Source organism: Buteo buteo, chromosome 10 (genome assembly GCF_964188355.1).
Source record: "Buteo buteo chromosome 10, bButBut1.hap1.1, whole genome shotgun sequence".
Taxonomy (NCBI): Eukaryota; Metazoa; Chordata; class Aves; order Accipitriformes; family Accipitridae; genus Buteo; species Buteo buteo.
In genome coordinates this window covers 17608989-17630796 of record NC_134180.1, presented here as the reverse complement: position 1 = coordinate 17630796, position 21808 = coordinate 17608989, and positions in this window count along the sequence as shown.

The window sequence follows — 21808 nt, the reverse complement described above, 5'->3', positions numbered from 1 at the left end:
GCTGGTCTGAGGTCCCTGCCAGCCTTGGTTATTCTGCTGTGATCCTATGGAGTGAGCCAGGGAATCTGCTGTACTTGTCACCCCTGGCGCCGCTCCTTGGGGTGCACTTCTGTTCCTGTTTACCTTGATGGCAACAACCTGTTCCCGAGACTTTACATAATGAAATATGAAGATGGACTTTTAACTGGCAAACACCTTTTCCTGTGTACTTTCAGAGTATATGCTGTTTGCATATTCTTATGTCTGTATCATGTAAAGGGATGCTTGACACTTTGCAAAGGAGAGGGAAGCAGTAGCTTTCCCTGGAGAGCTTATCATCTAGGATCTGAAATACAATACTGAGTGGGTAAGAGCAAAGTGAAGTGAGAATAAAGCAGGACTACAGATAACATCCCAGGAACAATTTAGATCAGCTGTGTTCCTGTCACAAATGCTTCCATACAAAAAAAATGCTTCCATACATATTATTGCAAGCAATGATGTTTGGGGTCTATTGTATGGGCAGCGCTAAGAGCAAAATCTTAGCATGGTTTTGGAAGGAAAATAAGCAAAGTCAATAACTCAAATTTAGTTGCTAAAAAGATGTTTCTCGTGAGGATGTTTTGGACTAGCAGGAGATGACAGCTAATTCCAAAGAAACCTGTAGAGAATGAGATTTCAGTAATTAATGGTGCAGTTGCAGACCAGTGATTTGATGTATAAGTAGAAAGGAAAGGGTGAATTTCATAGCTACTAGAAAGAAATAGCATCAGGATTTTGTGTAAAGCAGATGGGATGAAGGATATAGTGGTGACCCATGTCTGAAAGGTGTAGAGAGGAAGGTAGTGAACAACTGTACAGGTAAGCATTCAAAAACAAATTCAGGGAACTCCCTATAAGTTTTGGGAAGCAGCAGTAGGCTGCAGGCTCTTAGAGGGAATGAAATGAGTTCTCAATTCCTCCCCAAAAAAAGAAAACCGGGGTGATTTACTCAGCTTAGTGTTTCTTATGGACCAAAACTTTCTGACATGGCAGCTTGTACCAGGGACAGTGAGAACTCTGCTCCTGCCCCCAGTGTGACTATTAGAGGAAGAGAGAAGTGGTCAGGGCTTAAAGGGTGGAAATGTACCAGGATTGTCAGGTTTTGGAGAAGGGAGAGTTTGTGGAGGCCAGCTGAATGGTGTCTCTCAAGTGCCTTGCTCCAAGCCTCCTCCAGCTGCATATTGTAATGGTGGGTGCTGGGAAACCTGTAGGTATATTTGAGAAAGCTGCAAACAAAGAGTGAGACCACCTTTAACTTATACTTTCTTTCTCTAGCTATGTTTCATGTATACTCTTACACATCATTTTTGGTTATAGTGTATGAGTTCTTATAAGCTGCACTTCCTTACCATCTGTGACCATTTTCTGACTAATTTACACCCACCTATAATGTTCCTTAGCACAACAAATCAGCTTGCTTAAAGATTTGCTTTTGGGCTTACCTCTTTTTAGAAAGAAAGCAGTAGTCTGATTTTCTACATAATAGTCACACAGCATAAATGGAATGGGAATAATTTGGTTTTCCTCTGCTGAACAAAAGATACTGTGTTTGTTCAAGAACTTTTTATTAAAAAAAAAAACAAAAACAACACATATGCCAAGGAATATGTATCAGTAAGATAACACATGCCTCAGGGAACTCTGTGAGGCACATACCTTTGAAAATATTTTATTTCTGTATTTCTTTTTGAAAAGAAGTGTCAAAATATGAAAAGGCAACAAGGAGCTATCACTAATGCACCAAATAGCTTTTATTTACGACATATTTGCACATAGTGCCTTCTAGTTAAAAAAGACATCATTAATGCCCTGGAATACTAGTACATAAGTTTTAGTGGTTTTGAAGGTGAAAATAACACAGGATAGGCATAAAAATGGAAAATAATGATCCTGATGTGCAAACATTTGTACACAAGATGTATTCCCATATGTATGCTCTTAAATATATTGGATTGCAGAATTGTGACGCAAGTACGTATGATCTGGGGACAAATGGTTTCAGAATTTTAGAAAAATTCTGCCACCTTTAACTAATGGGAAAAACATCTGCCTATTTGAAATATACTGTATCTTCAGTCACTCTCCAGCTGTTTTGGAGTTGTTGCATCTCATCCTCTGATGGACGTAGGCAATAAGTCCTGTCCTTGATCACACTAAATTTGCACTCGGATGTTTCTTTTGAGTAATCCTGAAATAATATTTTATATGAACTCTGCCTTTTTTCCCTTCCTTCTTTTCCTCCCTGATCTCTAATATACTTTTAGCATAAGCAGAAACCTAAGCATGTTTGCGAAGAAATCCTCCAGATCTTTGCTCCAAAGCAGTGACTATATATCAGTTACATGTATCGTATATCTCAGCTGCCTTGTAAAATAGGAAGTCCATATATAAAGATATAGTCATTGATCACTGGTATTGTTCTTTGCTATTGGTTAACTCTTCAGTTTGTGGCACTCTGATGGTTCCTTGTAGAGTGTGACTGCCTGCCTTCCCTCTCCTCTGTTCTACAGGCAGTGATGGGTGGTTGTCATCTGCTCGCAAGGAGCCCTTGAGCCAGTCTGTATGTGGGGTTCTCCCACCTGAGCCAGAAGCCCAGTATCTATCGTCGTCTTCAAACCTGTCCAGCCTTACCTTGTCTGTGCTGCCTCAAAAGGCTGTTGGGTAGCTGTTGATGACTCAAGAAGTAGAAGGTGCCATTGAATCTTTGTGACTGCCTGAAAAGAAGTTTTCAAAGGTATACAAAAAGGAAAGCAAGTTGTATAGATGATTGTAGTTTTCTTTCCTTCAGGTCTTGCCCAGGACTTTTTTACAACAAAGAAATACATCTTCATCAATATTTCATAGTGTCTAACATACTTTGGGCCTCCACTGGAGAATCTGAACTGTTTTGTAATGTAGGTGTTATGCAGTAACATGCGTATGATGTTGTCTTTACTTCTACGTATGTGTTCTTTTAGGGGTAACAGTAAGGAAGCTTTCTAGTTTTATTGATCTCAGATATAAGAGAAACAGTTAATGATGTTGTGAAATAATTCTTATAGAACCAGACAGCATTTTCTGACAAATCTGTCTTGGAAGGCTGACTTTGTTTGTTTGTTTTTTGAAAAACACTATTTAAAATATTTCACAAAGGTCAGGAGGTTTTAAGCAACTTGACCATTGCATTGCAACAACATCAATACAATAGGTACATTATATTCTAGTTCAGTTCTCAGGTTTGTTTCAGGGTTTTTTCCCCATTTTATTTCATGATGATATTTATAAGTTCCTGTTTTATCACATTTTTTTTGTGCAGTCATTCTGTAGGTGAGCAAGTTGTGTGAGTTTTCTGTTTGTTTGCTTGTTTGTTTTACACCTCTGACTGGTCAGTTTAGCAGTTTGAACTCATATTTCAATGTAAGTTTTTCCTTTCCTGGTTTGTTTTGACTGTGTTCATCACCATAGCCCTTTGACACTGAAAGCAGTACCTTTAAGGAAAGAAATAATAAAACTGAAGGTAAAGGCTTTTTAGAGATCTCTTTCAGTACAGCACAGCAAAAAATATTTGCTTTCCACAACCCCCTTCTTGCTCTGGGAGGCTGTGCTGTAAGGCAGCAATTACTGATCTTGTTTCACCCCAGTGAAGCACCATTTTGCAAGATAAAATAAGGACTGGTAAGCAGCAGTTTTCTCAAGAAAAGGAGTATCTCTGATGCTATTGCCAGTCCAATGAATGAAAGATGACTCTCTCATTCCCAAAGTTGTTTGGTGAGAGCTGTCTGAGCAAACTTGGGAGATTGCAGGATGAAGCAGCTCACAGAACAGGATTTTTCTAAGTATCATTTTAAACTAGAGAAAAGAAATTCTCCTGCCTCTAGACTTTGCTTGGAGGAGAAGCTCCTGTAGCTGTTCTGCAGTGTGATCTCCAGGAATGCATCCAGGAAGCTCTGAAGCCGTCCTCAAGCTCTTCCTGTGCAGGAAGCTGGGGTGCAGGGAGGTGAAAGAGGACAACGAGATAAAAGTGTGTGTATTTCCAAATATTCCTACACCATAAAAATTTGCCTCTTTTGAGCTATCTCTGACGTAGACTACTATCCATAGATAGGAAATCTAAACTCAGTTGTTTCTGTTCTTGAAGTAAGACAGTAAGTAATGAGAGTTATCATGAAGGGAAGTCTAGGTCTCCTGGACTTGGTTTATTAGGCAAGGCTCTGGAGAACTGAGCCTAGAACAGAGCTAAACTTACAATCAGTCCTCCCAGTTTGCAAGTGTAGTGGTTTGTGCCTCCTGGTAAGGATAAGACAAAGCATGAGGGCTGCTACTGTGCTTCCCGCCCCACAACCTGAGCCATGGATGCAGACATTGCTATGCCTTGAGGCTATGGAGGAATGTTCTGTAGCTACTCATGGGAAGTGTAGCATAATATCGTATGTAGCATTGATAAACTTAAACTGCCTTTCCTCAGTTGTCATCTTATTCATATTAAAAAAAAAAAAAAAAGCCAATTCTTAAACTGGATCATTGTCATAATTAAGGCAGTGAAAGTGCAAAATGGGGTGGAGGGAGAAGAGTTTCCAGACTGCAGGTAGAATCTAAGCGTGTAGGAAAAACTATCTTACTGGTGTTGAGTATAGTAGTAGATACAGTTGTGTGGTGAAGTCTTCTCCATGATGCCTAATCTGTAAGGGTACAGTTTGATGTAACCTTCACTTTATGGCAAAGATTCTTGAGTCTTATGTGGACAAGTAATCCTTTTGAATTAAATTATCTATTCACAAGTTTAAATGCAGACATGTTCAAATACAATAATATTTTCTTGACTATGTACTACTAATAACTACATAGCATTCACGCTGCTAGTATAGTTATGTTATGCAATATTTAACAATCTAGCCCTTAACTTAGTCTCTTTGTTTAAATCTTATGCCTTCTTCATCACTTTAAATTTTCTTTAAACAATGATTAAAATGAAGTTTTTAGTAAAACACAGACTTAGGAAGAGAGTTTGAAAAGAGGAGGTAAATGTAACTTTTTGGGAGATTTTTAACACCTTTTTTTCCTTCTGTCATTTTAATTTCCCTCTTATTTTCTGATTTCAAACTAGCTGGACCTGATTCAAATACTCATGCTATTTTGACGATATTTATGGATCAAAGAATATGATTTCCATGGTAACTGCTCCAGGTTTTGAACAAATATCAGCTTTGAAGGTGCTTTCTCTTTTTTGGGTTTGTATTTTGTGCTTATTTGATTAACCCCAGGAGGGATTTAGATCTTGTTTATAAACAGAGGACTTAATTTGAAGAAGAAAAGCAAAGTTCAAAATAGAATGGAGTGTTCAAGATATTAGATCTAGCTGCAGAGTTCTATCAGATTCTTGCTTTGTCCTTGAGTATTTATAAAAAAGCAACCTTTAGCATAAAAAATATGATGTTGCATATAATCATGTTATTTCATGGTTTCTAAATAAGTGTTCTGAAAGAGTTATTCTTATTTCTAGTTTTGTGGGCCACTGGCTGTCCATTTGATGGTGATGCATATGATGTGGGTAGGTTACATTGTGAAAATGTAGCTTCTAAACTGAATTGAAGGATAAGTGTTCTGAATGTGGTTTTTTTTTTCTAATATTACTTTTCCAAGGAAAGAATTGCTATTTTTATCACAGATTTTTTTTTTGGTGTGTGTGATTGCAATTGAAATGTTTCTTGTTGTCAAAAATAAGATTGCAAATGCAATCTTTCATTTTGAGATACATTTTATACTGTGCAAAAGTTCTAGGAATCAAACTTACGCAAAAGTGACCTGAAAATATTTTAGTGATTGTTTTCACATAGGTCAAGTTGCAATGTAGATAGTACAGTTTGAAAGAGATTACTGGAAGAGCAAGTACAACTACTGTAGATATAGCCTGCCTCTGTTGTAGAACATATGGGTGGATGGGATGGAGCAAATTGGATTTTCCTCTTGAGAAGTAGAAGTTGCTCACATGTGGTAGTTGGTAGGCAAGAGCCTTGCTGGCAACCATTTGTTGCCATTTCACATTTCTGTTAGCAAGTGGTGACTCTTTCTAACTCTGGGAAGCTTGCTTTGCAAGCACTGATGATAATAACTGAACTTGATTGTTGCTTGCATGTAACAAAATGCTTTAGGACAAAGTTTTCCTATTTTGAATGCCTGCTCTGCCTGCATGTTAGCTCCTACCGCTTGTAGACATTAATCCTGAAACAGCTGTAATATCCTTGTATGTAGTGTACACAGCACCAGATTCTTCTAAAGGAGTCAGTATTTATTGCCCACCATTATAATAGAAAAAAGTATTACATTCAGAGAGTCATGATAAGCATTTCATGAATTGTTGAGAAGTCAGTGATACTAAAAAATAATAGAATCATAGAGTCATTTAGGTTGGAAAAGACCTTTAAGATCATCGAGTCCAACCATCAACCATTCCCACTAAACCATGTCCTGAAGTGCCTTGTCTACGTGCTTTTTGAATACCTCCAGGGATGGTGACTCAATCACTTCCCTGGGCAGCCTGTTCTAATGCCTGACAACCCTCTCAGTAAAAAAATTTTTCCTAATATCCAATCTAAACCTTCCCTGCCACAACTTGAGGCCATTTCCTCTCGTCCTATCTCCAGCCACCTGACAGAAGAGACCAGCACCCACCTCATTACAACCCCCCTTCAGGTAGTTGTAGAGAGCAATAAGGTCTCCCCTCAGCCTCCTCTTTTCTAGACTAAACAGCCCCAGTTCCCTCAGCCACTCCTCATAAGACTTGTGCTCCAGGCCCCTCACCAGCTTGGTTGCCCTTCTCTGGACACACTCCAGCACCTCAATGTCTTTCCCGTAGTGAGGGGCCCAAAACTGAACACAGCACTCGAGGTGCGGCCTCACCAGTGCCGAGTACAGGGGAACAATCACCTCCCTGCTCCTGCTGGCCACATTATTTCTGATACAGGCCAGGATGCCGTTGGCCTTCTTGGGCACCTGGGCACACTGCTGGCTGATATCCAGCCGGCTGTCAACCAGCACCCCCAGGTCTTTCTCTCTGCCGGGCAGCTTTCCAGCCACTTCCCCAAGCCTGTAGCGCTGCATGGGGTTGCTGTGACCCAAGTGCAGGACCCGGCACTTGGCCTTGTTGAACCTCATACGATTGGCCTTCGTCCATAATGAATCCATGACTTTAAAGATTGAATAATTCTTGGTAAGGCTCAACTTTTCTGACCATGGTTCAGAAGCACCATTGTGTGCATGTGTGTGTATGTTTATGCATTTACCTGCATGCACGTGAACAGTTGTGGGAATACCTACATTTGTCAGTGTAACATTTATTCTTCATTATACCTTGGTGCTGGTATCTCAAGAAATGAGGCAGGGGACTTGTAGGACACAACAGAATGTGATTATTTCATGAGTAAACTTTAACTACATGTCACAAAACTTATTCATGAGAAGGCAAAACTGAGGCTGCACAGGCATTTCCTAGTTCTCCTCTATGTACACGAAATGTCTTCTAGAGAAAAAAAAAAATTAAGGTATGGGTTATGAGCAACAATGCCTCCCTGTGCGTTACTGACAAGGTTAGACATCTTACTTTTGGGCATTGCACGATCAGTTGGGTTATAACTCCTGGGTTATTGAAGTAGCTGTAGTAGGTGGAGGCACAAACCTTCTAGAGACAGGTAAAGAGCTGAAATCTGTGTAGAAGAAAGAGAAACTGGAAGGGGGCTTCCACTGTGAACCAGTTCAGTGCCAAACTTGAAGACTTAAGCCCATTTCCTCCTTTTTCCTCCCCCAAATCCACAAGGTAAGGAAGGATGTATGAAGAAATAGGCAGGAATACTTAGAGATCAGTGTGCAGTGTTACAGGGTAAGTATTCTGGTGGGGATCGGAGTCTGAGCATCTGCACCGAGGATGCTTTATTGCTGTTGTTACGCTGTTACACAATGTCATGCAGTGCACTGCAGCAGGCAGTAAATTCACACTGCATATCACCGTGCCACTGGAGGTGAGAAGACCTCAGTGACAGCCTTCAGAATCACAGGACTTACCTTGTTTCACTATTGTTCTATCTCTTCATTCATTTTCCATTACGTGTTGGTAATGCATCCACTGAGGCATTGGGCAGTAAGCTCTATTATCCTAATCAGTTTTGATTAAACCCTGCTCAGAACTTTTGCAGCCTAACAATAAAGCAAAGGCACCAAGACAGGTTTTTGGTCTCTACAGGGAACCACTCTCTACAAGTATCCTGGTTATGTCGTAGGGAGCTACAATGTTGACTAATTTTAATCAGCAGCCTTTAAATAAATGCAGTATATGGATGTGTTTTATGGGACATTAGGGGGAAGAAAAAAAAAAAGACTTAGAATACTTTTCTTCATATTTTTCTATATCACCACCCACACTGTCAGCTGCTGTCATATTTTTCTGGCTTTGATACTGTTATTCATTAAAGAAAATAACAGAGCAAGGTAGCTTTGGCTACTCAACTCCTCTGTAGTCTTCAAGTTTGTGTGCCATTTTGTGGTACCACATGACTGGGAAGTCCTGGATGTGAACACTAATGTTTTTTAAAAAGCCAGATAGTAACAGGCCTTTCCAGTTTTATTTTCTTATTTTATTTATTACTTTGTTCCTCAGGGAGCTAGGGCATAACTCTATTTACAATATATTTATTTTCTCAGACCCATACAGAGATGGAAGTGCTTGACAAAATGCTATGAATTTTTCCCTATTTTTTTTTTTTTTTAAAATGTCATTTTGTGTGAGGAAACCAGGCTGATGCCCTCCTATGGGAGGCCTCCTGTACTTGCACAGAGCGTTTTGTCTTTGCTAGACCCAGATACTGCTTTTACTGCAGTCTGGTTACAGATACCACTTAGTAGGAATGAATACAGATTGTAGTTAAGAATTGGAAAAACTGACCAAAGTGTTTTGGTTAGGATTGTTTCGCTAAAATTTACATTTGAATTATGATATTAGAATAAAAGAGAATCAGGGAATGTTTTTCAAGATTTTTAACTGGAAGTGTAAAATCAAGATGGGTAACAGTTCAAAAGTCTGTGCAATCAAGCACACGTTGCACTGAGCGTCTTATGATTTTGATTCATCCATGCAAATATACTCTGGTGTATTCTCACAAAAAAGTTTTGTAAACTGTGGTCAACCTACTAAGGTTCACGAGTTGAAAGTTTGCACTGAAATGAAAAGTCAGGAAACTTCTTTTTTGCAGGTTGTCCACTGATAAGCATGTTTTAAGACTGAACAGGATAAAAAATTTGCTATCACTTCAAGTTTCCATCTGATTGTTTCTCATAATTCTAGCTGTGAAGTATTTCTGGCCTGTTTGAAAAGTTGACTGCTCATATACTTTTTAAAACCAAGAATGGGTTTTAAAAAGCTTTGTTAGGGTGGTTTCTTTAGTGACATCTTTTTAATATTTGAGAATTGTAAGTCAAATTATGCATAGACATACATGGTTGATTCAGTCTGTATGTTTTGCATACTAATTTTATCCTGGTAGAGCTGGATAAAATTAATTCAACTGAGTTACCTTTGATGTTTGTATGAATGCTGAAGTAAAACTGCTCTTTTCTAACTCGGGAGCTGAATAATTTCTAAAGGGATGCTCCGTGGTGTGCCATGCACCTCAGCTCCTTGTAAGGTGAGAGGGAACTACAGATACATAGCACTTTGGTCACATCAGGGACACCCTGGTATGCTGTTGTTGCAGAGTAAACCTTACTAATTTCCTTGCTAAAGGGTAATATTTTTGAATCTTGGCTAGAGTATCCTGATTTTTTTTTTCCATATATATATATATATATAAATGTCCTGTTTTCAGAAACAGATACAATTAGCAAACGAAGTGTTTGCTGATTCCACTTAAGTAGTGTTGAATTATTTCTATTGAATAGAAAATTCAGTGTTTCAGGTCTATGTACAACTGAGTTAGCACCTAAGAAGTGGGATGTTTTGACTTCAGGAGAGATAATAGCATACAGAGACTTTTGACTGAACACTGCCCAATTTACCATAGATCAAAAGTTATTTGTATGTTATGGCTTCACTGGCCTGTGTGAAATAAGTTAATGGCTTCAGTTTGCTTCACAGAGGAGAATTCTCCATGTTGCAAGTGGCAAAAGCTGTTGATGGCTCTTCCAGCAGAGATGTTAATGTTTGTGAATGGAGGCAGATGCCATCCTTCTGTGCAGGAAGGACATAGACAAGGAAGAGTAGGGACACTCATGCTGCTGCTGTCTGATCCCTACAAACATACAGTGGATGCCAGTGCTGCTACACTATCGAGACAAAAATGCCTCTGTTATTTAAATTTGATGGAAGAAAAAATAGTGACTAAAACGACTAAATGAGGAATAAATAATGACTAAAGAGTAAGATCTAAGTTCTACCCTGTGCTGAGCCTGTATTTGTGCTACTCTGGGGGTCCCTGAAACTGTGAAACTGAATAAGGAACTACATTGGTTCCCTGGGCTTAGAGAAGCTGTGAGCCCTGCCCAGCACCCTGGCCCTCTGTGGCATTATCTGTTCCCGATTTTGCTTTGTCTCCCGCTCCTCGGTCAGTAGCAGCAGTTGGTTCTGAGCAGTGGCCTGCACCCAGGCTGTGCTTGCTGTGCTAGCTAGTGGTGTAACGCTGCTGACTGCAGCTTGTTTGCCACTGTTTTTCACAGGCACTATATTGCAACTAGTGCCTTTACCTAAAGAACTACTTCACTCTTTCTGGTTCCCTGTTGAGAAACTACCATTTGCTCATGCAGAATCACAATGCAAAATGTCAAGTCATTTTGAATTTGCCAGGATCTGGGGAGGAATGGAGAAAGCCCCATAACAGAAATAACTTTTATGAGGGTGAGCCAAGCCAGGCATTTAACTCCTCTTCATCGTATGGTTTTATTATGTAATGCTTTAAATACAGAAGAGAAAGACAGGTGGCAGTCAAAGAGCAGGAGAGGACACCAGCCATCAGAGAACAAGACCAGGTGGTCCCTAAGCAGTGGAGATGAATACAAGGGATGGACTACAGCCACAGATGTTGTAACATTAACGGAAGTGTACAGGGCTGACCCAAATACAATATTGTTAAGAGCAGATATAGGGTTTACGCCATGTAATATCTTCTTTCTCTTGCTCTTTTTCTCTCTCTGTGTGTTGTTTTGAATCCATTTTCCTGTGTGGCTCCAGGACTACCGTGATTTCTTTCCCTTGGGGATTGGCTTTCTATTATTTTTGGCTGCCACGTACCTTTCATTTTTGTTTTAGGTTTAATAGAGTCTAGGCATTGACGTAAAATAGCCTGAGACAGTTGCATTTTTCACAAGCCATAAGCTGTTACATGTCCTGTTTATGGCAGTGATACTGGTATGAGACTAGGGGTATTAGCTAATTACAAAATTATTTGGATTTTTGTTAATTCTGTAAATGTACAGAGTAAATAGCTATCCCTAGGTCACACGAACTTATTGTTCAGCACTTCAAAAATAAATAAATAAATAAAAAATAACAAGACTTCAACTTCTGCAGTTACATAGCTGGAGAATCAGACCATGGAGATGCTGTTTCATGTTGACAAAACATTCTTGTTTACAGCCCTACAAGTCTCAAAGTTACCAGTTTTTTAAATAGGCAATGTTTCAACTGGCTTTAGATATTTCTTTGTATTAGACTAGATGAGCTTCACTGGAGGGTCCCAAATAGCCAATTTCTTCAATTCTTGCAATGAGGAGTTCAGGACAATGCAGTTTGTTTAGTTTTGATAGCAGTAATGGTACAAGAAAAATAAGCTCATCTAAGTCAGTGTCAGATCTATGCCATTTGAACACATCCCCTTGAATCTCTCGCTAGCTGTCTCTGCATTTATACTGTCTTCTTGCTGTTGAAAGTCTGTTTACTTCACTATGTTGTTTTGCTTGTAAGGTTGTAATAAGGCTAAAGGACTTGATTCTCCAAGCTGCTAAGTACCTCTTGTGTTGTGCTGTACGCCCTCAATTTCTATTGCTTGAAGCACTGAATACCTTGCAAGATCCTACCATTCTAGACAGAGGAATGCACTTGAAGTGTTTTGCAATTCTCTGATGAAAGTCACTATAGCCTTTAGAAGTGCCAGGTACAATTATTATTACTATTTAGGCATTGTACCAGTAGCATCTATTTCTGTGTTTCACTTACCTTTCAAAAATTTAGAGAAATGGTTCTCTGTCACCAGAGGTGAGAAGGTTTTTTGTATCTCTATCATCCCACACTTTGTACCTGCTACTTATTTGTCTCTGTTATAAATTATTCCCCCTACTTCCTTCTGAGACCCTGATAGGTGGAAGTTTTTAAGAATTAAAACCAGAAGCAACAATTTTTACAAAGATACATACATATCTATTCTGTTCACTTTTCCTCCTCCTAAAGTGCAAAGTCTATATGAATAATTATCCTAGTAGTAGTTTTTCAGTCTCGCCATAACTGGATTTTGTTGAAATTTCTTTGAACTTCTTAGAAGAAGTAGCCATATTTGAATATTTCAAATTAACTTTTTCAAAATGATCTAAACATGGAAATTGTATCTTGCCATCTTTTGTAATACCCTTGGAGAAAGTAGTCACCATTGTCAGGTCCAACTGCAAAGTCAGTTTTTAACAAACTGAATGCTCTGATACAAGTGACTTTCATCTCAATCATCTTGCTCACTGAAAAATTGAACCACTACTCTAGGCTCTGTCTCTAGTCAGTAGAGAGGGCAAGCAGCTCCATAGGGCAGTTCATTCCCTACAAAAGACCTATTTTAGGATGGATTGAGTTTCTCTCTGGAGGCACTTATTTGTCTTGACTATGGAGATACATAGATAATAAACCTAAACTAGACACCCATGTTTCAATGTTAAAAAATAACCCGTGTTGATTCTCACCCTACAATCTTCTATTATCACAACCATATAATATGCTTTTGGCATCTGAGTTGAAGAGGACTGTAATTAGTCATTATTTCTGAATCATTACTCAAGTGAACCTTTATGGGAATTGTTTCTGATTAATGATTGCAGGATCAAGATCTGTAAGAATGTCTGTAGAAGAGACTGTGATCTCTGCTGCTTTAATGAGTTTTAGTTCTGAGATTCATTATCGCTGAGCTGGCCTTGTGAGTGGCCCTGAAAAATGATTTCTCTCCAAAGTGTGCCGCTAGCACTGAGCTGGATAAGTATTTGCGTGGGGCTCTTGCAAACTTACTTTTCTTTTATTTTCTGATTTTTTCTTAAAGTGGAGTCCACCTTTGTTTCTCTTAGCATACCTCTTTGTTTCCCTTTTGTAGAATGTGTGAGAAACAGTGGTAGAAACGTGATTATATTTTTTGGCTATGTAAATCAGAGTAGCTTCACTGGCTGAAAACATTGTCCTGCTGTTTCACTAAAAGATGAAAGCTGTGATTGTTTGAGGTCCTTTCTTTACACTTGTACGTATGGTGCTCCAGTGCAGGAGACTTGTTCTTGTTGTCTAATACTGAAAATGGGGAATCCTGTGTGAGTCTAATTTCTGTTGTTGATATAGCTGAAGTAAGTATGCCAAGAGGATGTATGAATAATAATTGTTAGAAATATTAGATGTTTGAATTGGAGGCAACTGAGAATTTAATGTAAATTTAAAATTTATCTGTACTGTAAATGTAGTCAGTCTCATAAAAGTATATATGAATAGTGGAAAAGATATTAAGACAATTTTCTTAGATATTAGTGGGGGCTTTTGTTATTTAAGGTGTTGACTTTTGACAAAATAAGAGCAAACCTTAATGGCAAGTTCTTATACCCTCTGAGGTTTCATTCTCTTCTAGTATTTCTTTTGCTTTTGCTGCTAGATAGGTACTTCAGATCTTAGCAGTAGGGTCTCAAATGTTAGTTTTCATTTCAGAAGCAGTTGGTCTGGAATGAAAAAAACCAGAGATCACTCCAATTCCTTTTTTCCTCTTTTTATCTTTTTTTTTTTTTTTTTTTAAATTCTCCCCACCTAATTGTTTCCCTCCTCTTCCATAACAAATGCCATCCTTTCTGAAAGGTCATCATCTAGGAACTTAGTGATCATCATTCTGCAGCAGGTAGCTTGACTGATAGGTCTCTGATTCAGGTTGTGAAGTACAGGTTGTTTTTTTTTAATCTATAAGCACTTGCTCTTTGTTAAAGCCCACCAATGTGTGTGTGCACTCCTTTTTTTAAACCACAGTGCATTTTAGTACAATGGGTTAATGTCACAGTTGTGTGAATTTGACTTCTTTAAATCCGCTTTTATTTGTAAACATCCTGTCACGGAAAAATCCTCCATCATTTGGTCACAAAAGGATGTTGGGGGTTTGGGGTTTTTTTGGTTGGGTTTTTTTTTTCCTCATTTAATATTAGCTTAAACACTATTAGTTTTAAAAAGATTTTTAGTCTTGTATCAGATGACAATCAATCTCTTCTGCCTTAATGATGTATTGCTGAGATTTGAAATTTGCATCTACAGTCAAGTAAGAATGCCAACTGCCTATGGCTGGGAGAGGTTTAGGTTCTGCAGGTTTCTACATTGACATTATAGAGATGTTTACTGTAATAATCACATTAACATGGTATTTTAGATAGAAATCAGAGAGTGACTCTTACTCCCAACCTCTGTGTTGTCTTTTATTTCCAGTAAGGCTGTCTGGCCAAACCCACTTTTCAAAGTAGCACACTTAATTTCCCTTAAAAAAAATGAATGGGAAAGATTAAAAACAAATAATTCTTTTCCTTGACAGCTGCCTATAGCAATGTCTTTCATAGATTTCCCTTTCTTTATTTTTCACATAAGGAAAGCAAAGACTTAAAGCTCAGAACATCTTAAGCACAAGACGTAGAATGTAGTAGTTTTCTGAATGGGATCTTAGCTCTGTCCAGGCCTGTTTACTGCAGTGGTTTCCAGCTGCTTCCCTCAAAACTGTTCTAGGTGAGAGAGACATTAGGAAGCAGTTGCATATGTAAAACTAGAATTTGTAGTGCTGTTTACATTTCCTTGCCCAAGAGACTTGTAGTAGTATTGTTGAGTGTGTGTACACATAAATATAAATACATATATATATGCATATGTAGTCTTCTGCTCCTGACTCTTAAACTTGTATTGGTTTTGTTCCCCTTATAGCTATATTAGAATTACCTGTTCTTAAATAACGTGGTAAACTGTCACCAGTGTCATTTTATAAGCTAACTGGAGACTACAGAAAGGAAAAAGATCTCTAAACATTGATGGACCTGGCTGGTCAAACTTCAAATTTCCCTACCTGTATTAGTTGAACAGAAGACTTCATTCTTCTGGGAAGACAATTAAATGCTTTTTCACCTGTGTGAATACTAAATTGACAGAAAAATACCAGAGGGGAAGTGTATATTAGCTAGTTAATAGCTGCTGGACAGAAAGAATTTGTAGAATGCTTCATACAAAACCAATGACATCATGTCTGCTAACCTCAAATGGTACATGGGAAGGAATTTCTCAGATCCCTTTATTTCTATATTTATGTTAAATCATGGAATCTCTATAGTATCAGTACTATATATAAGACTATGTAATACTGTGAAGGATGTTGGCTAAAAGGTTTACAGGAACACTCTGAGCTCAGGTTTGGATAGACTGTCCTCAGTATTATTGTTTATTCAGGTTGGTTTATGTTCTAATCTTTCTTACACTTATGCAAATACAAAAGTTGACATAAATGAGACCAAACCCTGAACAGTTAGTTTGAACTAGTTTTCTGCTTTTAAAATACAAGATATTCATAGGAGCACTTAAAGAACACTTATTTCTCTCCTTTCACCTTACCTTTAGTAATAGTATTGTCGTGGTTTCAGCCCAGCCGCTTGCGAACTGTTTTTTTGGTAACAAAACACCACGCAGCCACTTGCTCACTCGCCCACTCCCCTGCAACCCTGGCCACGGTGGGACGAGGAGAAAATAGAAAGGCAGGCTCGTGGGTCGTGACAAGGACTGGGAGGGATCACTCACCTCTTACGGTCACGCGCAAAAGACAGGCACAGCTTGGGGAAGAAACAAAACCAATTTAATTTACTACAAGTCAAAACAAACCAAGGATATTAGGAAGCAAAACCAAACCTGAGAACACCTTCCCCCCACCCCTCCCTCCTTCCCGCCTCAACCCCACTCCTGGTTCTCTCTCCCTCCTCCCCCCGGCGACGCAGGGGAACAGGGGATGGGGGTTGGGGTCAGCTCCCCACACCTGGTCTCTACCGCTCCTTCCTCCTCAGGGGGAGGAGGACTCCTCACTCGGCCCCTGCTCCGCCGCGGGAGACAGCCAGTCCTCCACAAGCTTCCCTGGCATGGGTCCTTTCCATGGGCCGCAGTTCCTCACAAACTTCCCTGGTGTGGGTCCTTTCCGCGGGCCGCAGTTCCTCACGAACTTTCCTGGCGCGGATCCTTCCTGTGGGCTGCAGTTCCTCACAAACTTCTCCAGCATGGGTCCTTTCCGCGGGCTGCAGTTCCTTATGAACTTCCCCAGTGTGGGTCCTTCCCATGGGCCGCAGTTCCTCACGAACTTCCCCGGTGTGGGTCCTTTCTGCGGGCCGATCTTCAGTCACACGCTGCTCCAGCGCAGGCTTTCCCATGGAGTCACAGCCATCTTGGGGGGCCTCCTCTCCCCCACTCCCCTCCGTGGGCCGGGGGGGGACAGACTGCCGTCTCCCCAGGGGCTGCGGGGGGGGGCATCCACCTCCTCAGGCGCCCCTCCTTCCTCACGGACCTTGGTATCTGCAGAGGGGTTCCTCTCCCATCCCAATCCCCCTACTGACTGCACGTTCCCCTTCTCAAATCTGTTCTCCCAGAGGTGCTACCGCCGTCGCTGACGGGCTCGGCCTGGGCCAGAGGCGGGTCCAGCTTGGAGCCGGGGAAGCTTCCAGCAGCTTCTCACAGGAGACTCCCCTGCGGCCCCTCCACCACCACCAAAAATATCCCCGCGCCACACAAACCCATAACAAGTATATAACTTAGCGATAAACTGGGGAACGTTGAAGCTGTCTGATTTTTCAGCAGGCAGGTGGTCTTCCTTTGGCAAAAGTTTTGAGTCCCGTGCATTAACATGAGGCAATCTTGAAAAATCTTAATCTTTATTTAGAATAACAAGCAATTTGCAGGGTTCATGCAGTTGTAGCATAAAACCTTGTAAAACCAGGTATGAAAATGAACAGTATGATATGAAAGAATAAAAATGCTTGTATTCTGCAGTTCAGTTGTCTTCTAATGAGCAATTCAATTAAGTTTGGCCTTGTTAAATAGGTGCTTAAAAATAAGTCAAGTGATGCAGTAATTACGAACACAGAAACCCAAATCCCTCCCTCTTTTAAATAGCAATCAAAATATTTATGTTGAGAAGTTGTTATTCTGGAGCTTTTTGTACATATTCTAAAATCATTAGGCAGCTAAGTCAAGAAGAACTCAATGTGCAAAAACACAGGGTTGAGAGGCTTAAGGAGGTATTCAATGCAAATCCATCAGTATCTCAGTTTCAAGACTCCACAGGAGAATGATTTAAAGAGTATGTAAGTTTATAATAGGAACAAATTATACTTTTACCAAATTGTAAGCAAATTGAGCATAAAAAGTGAATAATGACATTTCACACAGGGTATTTGTTTCCAATTAATACAGGAAACTTACCCAGCTCTAAAGTAATAGATGATACTTAAGTGAGATATTAATAATGAAAACTGATTTCTGGACAGTGCATTGTACATCTGATCATGAGAACATTGGCTTTAGTTAATTGACAAATTACTGGGTTCCCCCCCTTTTGTTTTATTGTTGGTCAACAATTTTTCCCTAGGACAGCAACATTAAGTTAAAGAGCAAGAGCAAAACGTAAGAGACACTGTCTACAGTGTTCTACGGCGTGGCATTTGGTTTAACTTAAGCAGTGTCACAGGAGCTGATAGCTCATTTACCCATTGCCATTTGGAATTTGTAAAGCAATCTGTAAACAGCTTGTCTGTTTTGTGAAATTCCACTTGCTTCAGCAATGAGAAAGAGTTGGACTTTGGTTTATCTCCCTTTGTATTTCTCACTGTTAGTAGTGATAACGATGGAGCACGTCATTCAGTTCCCTTCAAACTTATACCTGTTTTCATTTGGCAAGGCACTGGGCTGCATGGTCAAGTGATCCTGGAATGAAACTGAAGAGCTCAGCTGAATGGGGCCCTGATCAAAGCTTGGAGTTTAGACTCAAACTTCACTAGAGAAAACAAAGCATCAGAATGAAGTTGCCTTGAAAAGGAGGGGAGAGAGGAGTTGGGCCAGGCAGCTCTTTGACTGGGGACAGTGGAGCCTGTCCCTGTCAGATCTTTACCGAGTATCACCTGTGAAAAATCTGAAAGCATGGCCTGTGCTTCAGCTAAGAGTTACATGGTAGAGCAAGAAAAATTAGCAGCTCTTCATTTGGCATCCTCCTGCCTCACGCTAGGAAAAGTACCGTACTACACCTTTTAATGATGGTTTAACTCAGGGAGGAAATAGTATGCCCATGCACAAAAATGTCTAGTTGGAAGGGCAGTAATGCTAGACTGCAGCCGAAGAGTCTACATATTTCAGTAACAAATTTAATTGTGCCACTAAAGGATTTCTGTCCTACTCTTTTGGATAAAGTAGGATCTCTTTATTGTGAATGCTGTAAACTAACGCTCCTAACTTAGAAATCAATTTAGTCAGTGTAGCTGTAGTGCTACTAACTACAATTTTCTTACAGATTAGTTCAGTAGAAAGAAAGATAAAGTGTTACTACTTTAAAAACAGAAGCCAAGAACTGACATTTCTGAGATATACCATATGCTGTAGTGCCTCTCTCATGTGGTTTATCTGCTTTCTGGCCATGTCCAGCACTTTTGGATGTGCAGAAACCTATTTGGAGAAACCCTGCAGTAGATTCTAGTGCTGTCATGCTTGAAAGTCCCAGATGAGAATTCAAAATCTTCGGACTTATTGGTGTAACTTCTCTGCATAGAAGAGAAAGGTATAAAATGCTCAGGAAAACTCTGTTGAACAGTAGCCTTATTTAAGGCTACATTCACTAACTTAATGTCTAAATTATGACTGCTTTTGTCCTTGAAGATATGTGTGTGTGCAGCATACTAGTACCATGTAATTGTACTGTTAATGGAGTCTCTTCAAGAACCTCCAAGATAATATTATTAATTTGTTGGGCAATAATATCTGAAATTTAGAAAGGAATCACAGAGTCAGATATGACAAAATCTGTGTAATTCAATCTTATATAAGCACAAATTTCAAATTTGCCCTCTAGCTGTAACTGTGATGTAGGTGAGTGTCAGGACTCTGTGTGTGTGCACCTAATAATCAGTTCCATGGCTCTGTGCATAGATGGGATGGTGGACCAACTGGAGGTGGTTCACAACTTCTAGCCAGCTTCCCAGCAAAGCATTTGACTAATGTATGCAAGAGTTTTCCAGATGAAAATATTGGACAGTCCCGGAGACTCCCTCAGGCAGCTCCTGCTGTGCATTGCCCAATTGATTAAGAGCTGTTTCTGTGCTTAAATATGTTGATTAACATCCTGCGTGGCGAATCTGGCAGTTCCAGTGATTTCTCTGCAGGAGGAACTGCCTAGAATTGACCAGACTGAACATAATAATATTAAGTAGTCAGCAGAAACTGTTCTATGCAGTTGTGGGATAGAGGAGAATCAGAGGTTGGAATTTAAAAGTGATGGTGATCATTAAAAAAAAAATTCCCCAACCCCAAAAAGAAACAAATGCAAAACCCACCCAAAACACAACAGCTTGAGATACAGAGAGTAAGGTCTTATTGTTGAATCCCTTTGGGAATCACTATGGCAGTAATTTCAATGAGACAGAAAAACTTGCTTCATGTAGATGAGAGAAACTACTCAAATGGCTTGACTTGGTATAGTACATGTTGTAGGCACTGAACTTTATACATGAGTTTCACTATCATTTTCTCTGATCTGTACTTATTCTAATAACCCTTAATTATTTTTCCTGTGCAAAGTGTTTCAGATTACTTAGATTTTATGGTGGTTCTCTTCCAAATTTACCTTGTGTTACCACTGTGACTGTTGGTTTCTAATCCTTTGGGAAGAAAATTACATAAGGTCTCTTATTACTAACATTTAATTGACATTTTATTCATATCATTTATTTCAATTGCAGGACTTAAATCACATTTAAACAGCAATTATTTTCCCAATACTGTATGTTACCAGCTACGTAAGCAATACATCCTGCATTACAATGAGTTCATTTAAAGGAAGATGATGCTGATTAGGGAAAGAATGTTTGCAGAATAATTTGGTAGAGTGGGGATACCGAGTGGATTGTGAGGTGGTTTGGGTATTTCTGATCATGTGAAGTCAATGTAATGTTATTAAAATACTTAAGATAGGAAAATCTGCACTAGAAACTTAATACAAAAATAATGTATGACATGGGACTTAAATATAACTGAGTCCCTGACTGCTGTGCCAAAGTGTTTTGACACTACACCGAAGCATCAAATCCATTTGATTCTTGCTCTTTCTTCTGAAATTATTACAAAATACTAGTAGTGATTATTGTACTGTGAGCACTTTGTTGCTAGGCACTGCCTTGAGGCTGATGGTAAGTTCCACATATACCATCAGATAGTTTAGATTTTTTTAAAAAATATAGTTCAATTTGTAAAGCAAAATTACTCTGTAATCAGATCAGACAGTGATCAGGAATTGGAGGTCTCATTGTTATTAGTTATGCTTTGCTGTTTTCTCTGTGGACAGATTTTCACTGGTTTCTTTTCCACTGGGGAAGAAGAAAACTGGTTAATGGAGAAGAACCTTGTTGTAAGGTTCAAACCTCATTGTAAAGGTACTTAAAATATTCGGACAGTGACATAATTAATGGCAACAGCAGCAATGCCAGCGGCGATGTTAGAATAGCTGAAAAAAGTGAATAGATCGTTGCTCCTCTTCTGTTTGCTTATGTGATGGAAAGAGTAATGTAATCATCATGCTTCTTGGGAGCAAAAGGTGGAGGGTCCCAGGTTTTGCTGTGATGCATTTGCGTAGTTAATAACACAAAAAAGTAAAGGGAGTGAAGTGTCCTGGAATTGCTGGGATTGGTTCAAGCTGTGTAGGCCTTGTGGAGCAGCCTTTACCTGTGCAGGTGATGTGGGCAGCGGGTTAATAGCATTCTGCTGTCCTCAGAGAACTTCTCTGGTTGTCCTGGTTTCAGCTGGGATAGAGTTAACTGTCTTCCTAGTAGCTGGTACAGTGCTATGTTTTGAGTTCAGTATGCGAAGAATGTTGATAACACTGATGTTTTCAATTGTTGCTCAGTAGTGTTTAGACTATAGTCAAGGATTTTTCAGCTTCTCATGCCCAGCCAGGGCACCTGACCCAAACTGGCCAACAGGGTATTCCATACCATGTGACATCCCATCTCGTTTAGGAACTGGGAAGTGGGGGCAGGGAATCGCCGCTCGGGGACTGGCTGGGTGTCAGTCGGCAGGTGGTGAGTAATTGCCCTGCGCATCATTTGTACATTTCAATCCTTTTATTACTACTGTTGTCATTTTATTAGTGTTATCATTATCATTATTAGTTTCTTCTTTTCTGTTCTATTAAACCGTTCTTATCTCAACCCACGAGTTTTACTTCTTTTCCCGATTTTCTCCCCCATCCCACTGGGTGGGTGGGGAGTGAGTGAGCGGCTGCGTGGTGCTTAGTTGCTGGCTGGGGTTAAACCATGACACTGGTCACATGTAATTCATTTGTGTGTGCAG